The following is a 9,214-nucleotide window of genomic DNA, read 5'->3' as shown; positions in this document are numbered from 1 at the left end:
TTGGATCTAGAGAAAGTGACATGTTGTTGTGATGTTTGATGTCGTGATGTTGTGTTGTTGATTTTTTTTTTATCAGCAAAGAAAAATTTCATTAACAGCATGAAATTAAGGTACAGGAAGATGACATGCATCGAGAGAGATTCGGAAAGTACAAATTACCCCTACTACTGCTACTCGCATTCATACAACCAACCCCTTGGCCTCACTATATTTTTTTTTTTTTTAAACAAGAGTTAAGAAGGACTTAACTAAAAAAATAAAATACATGAATCCCCGCAAAATTAACCCACGCAACCCAAAACCAAAACCCCACACTAAGTCAACAAACCACACACTACTATTAAATATTTTATACACCGCTGCTGCTGTACTCCCAATTATAGCCATCACCTATGCTGCCCAAAAAGTCACCCCTACTGCTGTACTCCCCGAAACAAACCACACACTGCTCCATAGCCAACACCTATGCTGCCCAAAAAGTCACCCCTGCTGCTATACTCCCTATAACAAACCACACACTGCTCCAAACCACACACTCGCATCCATATTTTATACACAGCTATACTCCATAGCCATCACCTCTGCCACGTTAGTAGCATGCTCAACCACACCCTCGTTACAATTTCCCATACCTGCCACATCTCACAGCTACGGTCTACCTTGCTTCTCCCCCACACTCTCCACGCTCCATGGCAAGAAATTTGAACAACCTCTGTGTAGGCCGGTCCAACACCAACCTGCTGGTAGTTGTGCCTGAACGCATCCATATTTTTTAAACAACCATGGCGGAAGCTACCTTGGCCAAAGCCAACGCCGACCTCCTGCTGATCCATATTTTTTAAACAACCATGACACCTCCACTCCTATGGTCGGAACAACCCAACGCCGACCTCCTGCTGATCCTACTCCACCGCAGAAACACACCCACTACTGATACTACTCCACTGCTGATTCTACTCCAAAGCCGGACACACCCACTGCTTAAACTACTCGCACCGCTGATACTTCTCCACTGCTGATACAGCTCTAACAACCCAAAGCTAGACACACCCACTAAACCGCTGAGACACAACCACACATCTGGACGCCGTTCACCCCTCAAACTCCCATACTCACAGTAGCGCTCGAATGAAATCCTACACAGATCTGGATCATCTTCAACACTAGTGCTTCCCCCCGAAACACACCGAAACACCTCCAAAGATCTGAACGGAGAACACCCCTCAAACTTCCACTCGCAAAGAAGCGCCCGAATGAACATCCTAACCAGATCTGGTTCATCATCTTTTCCGACCCAGTGAACATCCATAACGTTCACCAAAACACCCCAACAAACCAAGCAAAATCTACAGCAACCCAGTGGGAAAATAATGGGGGAATCAAGTTTATTAAAAGGAAGACTAACAAGCAAACACAAAAACAGAACTGGGCCAGCCGACCTCCATAGCCGAAGGCGGCGGCCGGCCGGCCCAAACTGAGGCCTGGGAAGGAGGTTTTTAGAAAGAGAAAGAGAGAGTTTCAAAAACTAGAGTTTTTTTTTGCCAATTGAATCCTTTGTGTTGTTGATGATGTGATGACGTTTGATGTTGATGATGATGTTGTTTTGATGATGATATTTGTGATGTTTGATGTTGTTTTGATGATAATGTTTGATATTGTTTTGATAATGATGTTGTGATGTTTGATGTTGTTTTGATGATGATGATGTTTGATGTATATATTCTCTATGGTCAATTTTCCTATAATGGGATATTTCAGTCTATAAGAAAACTTTTAGGACTAAACAGTGTATAAGTTGTTAATTTGAGATTTATTGGTGCATCACCTTAATTAAAATAATGTCATAACTAAAAAAAATTAATTATAACTAAAAAAAATAAAATAATTAACAATGCATATGATAATCTTTTTTAAAGAGGTGTAAGTTAAAATTTTCCTCTCATTTATTATGTGATTGGTTATATACATTGATAAATAAATATGAGTCGTAGCTTGATAAAAGAAAATTGAGTGGCAGGATTTAACAAATCAATACAGCAGATAAGATAATAAATAAACTTTTAAATATTGATTGCAATGTGATGTGAATAGCTAATAGAAATTACAAATTAGATTAGGTGGATATTCATTGTCGCCCACTAACGCAACAAAAAATATATGATTAGTTTGTGGTATCACAATGTAATATTAGCGTTATACCTAATATTTAACTCTAAATATTTGCACAATAAGGTTCTTTGTGTAATGGGTAGTTTACCTGTTAACGTTATTATATAAATTTTGTTTGTCTCTTTTGAAACGTTAAGAAATTATAGAGCAAATGTCAAATAAATATGAAATGAGTAACTAAGGCCAAGTTTGACATCTATTAAATAATACAAAAAGTCAAAAAGTCACTATCCTATTTAAGTCACATCATCTTATTTAAATCACATTACCTCTCTAATACATCACATCAAACCCAACCTAAACCCAACCCATATAAATCAATAAATCAAAAAGTGCACTTTTTTAGAACATCCCAGACCAATCCTAATTGTAAATCAATTAAAACTTTTTGAAAATATCTTCACACATGAAATGGGATAAATTAATATCACACGTATGGATTCTTGTATTTTGTTGGAAAAAAATTCCCCTCCCCTAACTTTTTGCCTTCTCTCTTTTGTGATTACAGTTCTCTTTCAATCCAGCAACAACATAAAACTATGACTGTGCAAATACCACCAAAATTGTCTGAATTATGATGAAACACAAATTTTTTAAAGTCTAGCAATGCAGGTTGGGCGGGTTGGAGGTCCCCGTAGAGAAGGCGATGCGGGTGGCTGTTTCAAAAAGCCAACCCACACTCAAACTGACCAACCACCCCATTTATGTAAAGTTTTCAAACCAAACCTATTCAATAAATGTACACTCACACAAACCAATCACTTCTCAATTAAACCTAATGCACTTACTCTTTCCCATATCACACTAGAGATGGAGATAGCGCCTCTTGCCTCCCTTCTCTCCTCTCGTTGAGTCGCTATTCACATCATTGATCGTTGTTGCTCGCCTCGCCGCCAATCGTAGTTGGTTTTCTCTCTCTCTCTTAAATCTTTGGGTACCTTATAGATTTTTATGGGATTCTGTATAGATTTTAAACATCTCTACCTTGATTTGATTCAATCATTTTATGGGTATTTTTCAATCTTTTTTTATGTCATATTTCTATTTTTTCTAGGGTTTATTTATTTATTTTGACTGTTTATTTTGCTAGTTTTGTTTGTTCAATGAAATAAACAAATAGTTATTGCTAGTTTTGTTTTGCTAGTTTTTGTTTCTTCATTATTTTTTTTTCTTTTCTAATTTAGTCTCTCGTTGTTCATTTGTTATTTCAAAATTTTTTTTTTGTTGGGTTAGTTTCGTTTGTTCAATGAATTATTTATCCAAAAAAAATAATGAACAAGGCAAATTTATGCATTGTTCATAAATTAGGTATTGTTTTGCTAGTTTTTTTTTTTTTTTTCCAAATCTTTGATTCATATTTCATAATTTGAATTAGGTTTTTTCTGATAAGCCAATCCGCCAAGTCGAAACCGTCATTATTTGTCAACCACTCTGCCAATTTGTGATGGAAAAATGGTGGTTTCAATGGGCAAATTTGCCAATCCACTACCGGCTAAGCGATTTCCCTTTTAGCTTCAAACCGCATCGTGCACACCCCTAACGTAAACAGTACCAACCCAACAACAATGTAAACAACCATTGGCGACTGAATTCCACCCACAATTAACATTCACTTCACTCATATTTCTCTATCTCTCATCTTTGGGGAGTGGCTATTTTGGGGAGTGGCTATTTTAGCCAAAAAGTCAAAAAGTTACTAAAAGTTGTCACATCACCTCTCTACTTTTCTGCACATCTTTTCGTAAAAAGTCAAAAAGTTACTAAAATAGCCTGTTCCCAAACGAGGCCTCGTGAATCCACCATTGGTATTCTTTCTCCACTACTAAAACTAAATCATCCTCATTGATTGTCGAAACCCAACAACAATCGGCACTCATCATGAAACTTGAAACCAATGTTTTGACACTTAGGCCGTTGATCAAATCGGAAAAAGTGACTGGGTCACAAGTCACTAGTTCAACCGTCGGGTGAACCGTAATTGAACCATGACATCATAATTACTTAACAAATATTTTAATAATTATTTTAAAATAAAAAATAAGAATTAAGATACATTCATTCGTAAAAAAATTTATGTTAAGATATATGTAATTTATATAAATATGTTTAATGGGACTCAAGGTTTGATTTGGTTGGTTGGTTGGTAGGTATATAAATATGTTTACCAAATATATATTTATACAAATATACTTATGTTTATATATTTGTAAAAATATTAATTATAATAGTATTTGAGAGAAAATATGTTGAATACAAATAAATAATATACATCCACTGTCAATATGAAATGTGGTATGTTGGTTTATCGGAAATACATAGCCTCTTTACGTAGGGGTGTGTAGACATCCCATTTTTGACCGACCTTAAGACTCAGACGTCACCAATTGAGCACTTGGTGATGTTGCATATCGTGCTCGTTCAAAAGTCTCAGAGTCGCGGCCGTGAGCCCCGCCTCCGGATTTCCGAACCCTCTTCTGTGCCTTGCCTTGGTTTGCGAACCAGACTCGGTTTTCTCTGTTTCTTTTCCTGGGGGGAGGGAGAGGTCCCGTAGACCATCTCTCAGTGGCCGTGGGCTACATTTTGTGGCTATAGGCCATTTTGCCCATTTCGGAGCCCGGTTTCCGGTTTTCAGGACCGTTGGCCGTGTGCCTCGGTTCGGGACCGCTTAACCATCTCCGTTTGCTCTAAATTTTGGCATGCATCTTAATTACTCCCTTTTGAGGGACACTGGGGCCTGAGAGACCCACTTCGTGGTCGAATGCCGCTTTCGGTGCTTAACAGGCAGTTTTCGGGGCCCCGAACTGCGCATTTTGGCCCCCAAACTTTCTTTTTGCATCGGTTTTCGTTCATTTTTGGCAGGTACCTCTGTTTCATCACTAGGAAGGCCGTAGAAGGGTGGGAGGCTAGCAATTATTTCAGCAACCAGTTATATATCCTCCGGCGGCCTCCAACGCCCGTTTTTCTCACTTCCAAGCCAATGTTGAACACCATTGGGCCATTTTCTTGAACTTTTAACCACATATTTGTGATGTACACATATGGAAGGACCCTAAAAGTTGGTGGCCGACCACTAATGTTGCTTGACCCTTTTGAACCCCTCCTAAAAATGGCCTATTCTCTCTACTGTTTTACAGTTTGCAATTTTGAACCACAAGGTTGTGATGAGGGGACCTAGGAGGCCACCAATATCATATGGTCGGCTACTAATTCAACTTGACCCTTTTGACCCTTGGCCGGCCGGCTAGGGGGGGTGGTCGGCCGGCCACCTGCAGCTCTGAAAGTTGGCCGGCCTTGTTCCTCACTGTGTGTGCATTACAGCTATGCACTTTTTGTCCCCCAAAAATATCTAAATCCGGGGGACAGCTGTTGGGGAAAGGACTTGGTCCTTTTCCCCCACCTTTTTCCCTCAATTTCTCCCTCTCTTTGGTCTATATAACCAGCTGCTAGCTTTGGTCTTAAAAAAAAAAAAAGTGCTTCAAGCATATACATACATATCTCCATCCATCTCTCTCATTTTTCCTTGAAAACTCCTAAGTTCTACCTCATTTCTTCATCACCACCAAGCCCTACCCTTCCATCCTCCACTCCAGAAGTTTGAGGGTGTTCTCCAGAGCTTAGAGGTGCTGCAAACTCAAGCCAAGAAGCATCCAAGACTTGTCTTCAAGGGTAAGTTCTATTTCCCCTCTTTTGAGCTTATTTTTGTGTTATTTCTTAGCCACACATGCTTACTGTTTTGAGCCCCGGAAAAAACTGAAAGTACCCTTTATTTGAGCTCTATTTCATGTTTCATTAAGGGACTTTTGTCATTTGAGGTCCCTATCTTGCACTTGCTTCATTACCTCTCTTAAATGCCATTATCTTGCATAGTATTTTTGGCCTGTGTGTGATCTGTTTTGGAGCATGATGTAAACTGTAAGTAGGCTTATTTTGAGCCCCTCTTCAACATTTAAGAAGGGCACATCACTGTTTGGGACCTCCATATGCCACTTGTCATTATATCTCTCATTTGGTCCCCATTTTTGCATGACTTGGCAACCCCTTGTGCTTCTGTTTTTGGTCATTTTATAGAACTGGAAACAGTCTTATTTTGGCCCATTCTTCATATTTAATTAAGGGCCTTTCATGGTTTGAGGCATATTTTATACACTTCATGTTATATCTCTCTTTTGGTCCCCATTTTTGCATGACTTGGCAGCCCCTTGTGCTTCTGTTTTTAGTCATTTTACAGAACTGGAAACAGTCTTATTTTGGCCCATTCTTCATGTTTCATTAAGGGCCTTTCATGGTTTGAGGCATCTTTTATACACTTCATGTTATATTTCTCTTTTGGGCCATATCTTGCATGATATTTTTGGCTTGTAAGCATACTGTTTTGGGTCCGGCCATCAACTGTAAAATGCCTTATTTTTGGTCCCTCATCAGTATTGTAGAAGAGTCTTTTTTTGTTTGGGCTTTTCATCTACCACTTGCTTCTTTGTCCACTTTTTGGCCCATCTCTTGCATGAGAGTTTAGCCATATCTGTGCTGGTTTTTGTGGCTTTCCATAAACTTTAAAAGATCATGTTTTGGGCCCCTCTTCAACTTTGTCGAAGGGCCCTAACCTGTTTGAGGCCAGAAGCTGTGAGTTGTTTCTTAATCTCATATTTAGGGCCATTTTTGTATGCTAGTTTTGCCCTATTTCTGTTAGCTGTTTGGCCATGCTTTGTACTGGTAAAATGCTAATTTTGGGGCTGCCTTGCTACTGTCTATTCATTGCATGTCCATATTGTGCATGTTTGGTATAGTTATAGGCCATTTTCGGGTGCCAAAATTCATGTTTCGGGACTATCCCATGCATCGGGTGTACTTTCGCCTAATTTCGGGGCTGTTTTCCCCCACATTTCAGTGCTGAAATTCCATTAGCATGTTTGCATATCATTTTAGCCATATTGCATCGAGTATGCCATTGCCTCGGTTTGCGTGCCCGTGTGCACGCATTTCGAGGCACTTCATTTTCGTCCATCGGCCTCTTATGTGAGTGTGGCTGAGGCTCTCTCATGTTAGTATAAGTCCATGTTGCATTCTATATGCCATTTTAGCCATATTGCATCGCGTATGCCATTGCCTCGGTTTGCGTGCCCGTGTGCACGCATTTCGAGGCACTTCATTATCGTCCATCGGCCTCTTATGTGAGTGTGGCTGAGGCTCTCTCATGTTAGTATAAGTCCATGTTGCATTCTATATGCCATTTTAGCCATATTGCATCGCGTATGCCATTGCCTCAGTTTGCGTGCCCGTGTGCACGCATTTCGAGGCACTTCATTTTCGTCCATCGGCCTCTTATGTGAGTGTGGCTGAGGCTCTCTCATGTTAGTATAAGTCCATGTTGCATTCTATATGCCATTTTAGCCATATTGCATCGCGTATGCCATTGCCTCGGTTTGCGTGCCCGTGTGCACGCATTTCGAGGCACTTCATTTTCTTCCATTGGCCTCCTATGTGAGTGTGGCTGAGGCTCTCTCATGTTGGTGTAAGCCCATTATTGCATTGCGTATGCCATTTCATCCATAGCATTGTGTATGCTCGTTTACATATTACCTCGTATAACGTGTATGCCATTCCATGACATTGTGCATGTTAGGATTGTATCTTAGTTGCATTTCATGTATGTCTTGCATATTGCATCGTGTTCGGGATAGGAGTTAGCCCGGGCACGGGAAACGAGGCGCATTTCGTACTCCGAGTGACGGAATGTGTCTCAATTTCCCAGTCACCGACACTCCGGATTATCCATGATGGAGTTAGGTCTTGTTGTGTTTTCATGTGCATTCATTCTATATTGAGTTGTGCAATTCGACTCCTCGGCCATCATGCCTCGGTATGCGCGATTGGTGGCACGAGGATCGAGGCATGTATATATTTGTGAAAATACATTGCTATGCCCCTTTCCTGCTCTCTGTTGCAGCAAAATGAAGAATCAGCAACTTTTCAGAGCTTGGCACGCATTTCAAGAACAGGTGTAAACAGAGGCTAATTAGGGCATCCCAGTGGATTTCCGCGCAAGGCAGCCTAAACATACATCATTCATCAGAAGCAAGGCAGTCCCTGGCTTGCACGCCAGTTTTACAGTTTTCTTAGTTAATTTGATTAATTAGGAATTTGTATATTATTCGGACTGTAATATTTGGACTGTAATATTCTTTTATTCGGGACTGTATATTTATTTGGACCCTCTGCGCGAGGGCACAACTGTAATAAGTGTGCGTGAGTGTGTAGTATGTCTTCCAACCCCACGTCTTTCTCCCTTTTATTTACCCGCTTATGATGGTTAGATTAGGGCATATTTCAATTAGCATACAGTATGACAGCATGTTTGCATTCATTCATCTGTTTTGCATGCACCAGGCTCAGCGCATCATACTAACTGCATTGTATTTCAATTTCAAAGTTGAATACATGTTAGCTGTAGCATTCCATATGCCATGGTTAGAATAGTCGAGCCTGCTATAGTTGCATTTTTGCATGTGTTGCATTAGGCATTCCTGTATACTTAGGACCATGCATGATTTCTAATGTAGTTTCTATTTTGGCTTGGAGTACTCGGTAAGTTCTATGCTTTAGCATCCTTGCATGCGTGTGAGTGACTGCCATGAATAGCATGCTTACCATGAGGCTATTTGCTTATGTGATATAACTGCCTGAATGCCTGTGGGTGAAGGTTGGGTTACTTGGATTGGAATAAATCACCAACTGTTTGTTTTAAGCCCACTAGATAGTGGCAAAACCATCTTTTCTAAGCCCACCCGAGGATGGCAAAATCTGCATTTTAAGCCTACTTGCGAGTAGCAAGCCATCTTTCAAAAAAACAAACATGAAATGTTTTGCTCCAATTCAGGCGACCCAGTCTATACTTGTATGCTGTGCGCATCACATAGTAACCTAGGCTAATAACCGGAATAAGAACATACAAATGTTTTCAAAAATAGATATCATGGTTAGTAGAGACCGGTCTCTAACCGGGCGAGCGGGGGTGCTCACGAAGTGACCTTCCCCAATCGTACCCAAG

The sequence above is a fragment of the Camellia sinensis genome, chromosome 9, assembly GCF_055761805.1.
Source record: "Camellia sinensis isolate YWXY chromosome 9, ASM5576180v1, whole genome shotgun sequence".
NCBI lineage: Eukaryota > Viridiplantae > Streptophyta > Magnoliopsida > Ericales > Theaceae > Camellia > Camellia sinensis.
This window is presented reverse-complemented; position numbering follows the sequence as displayed.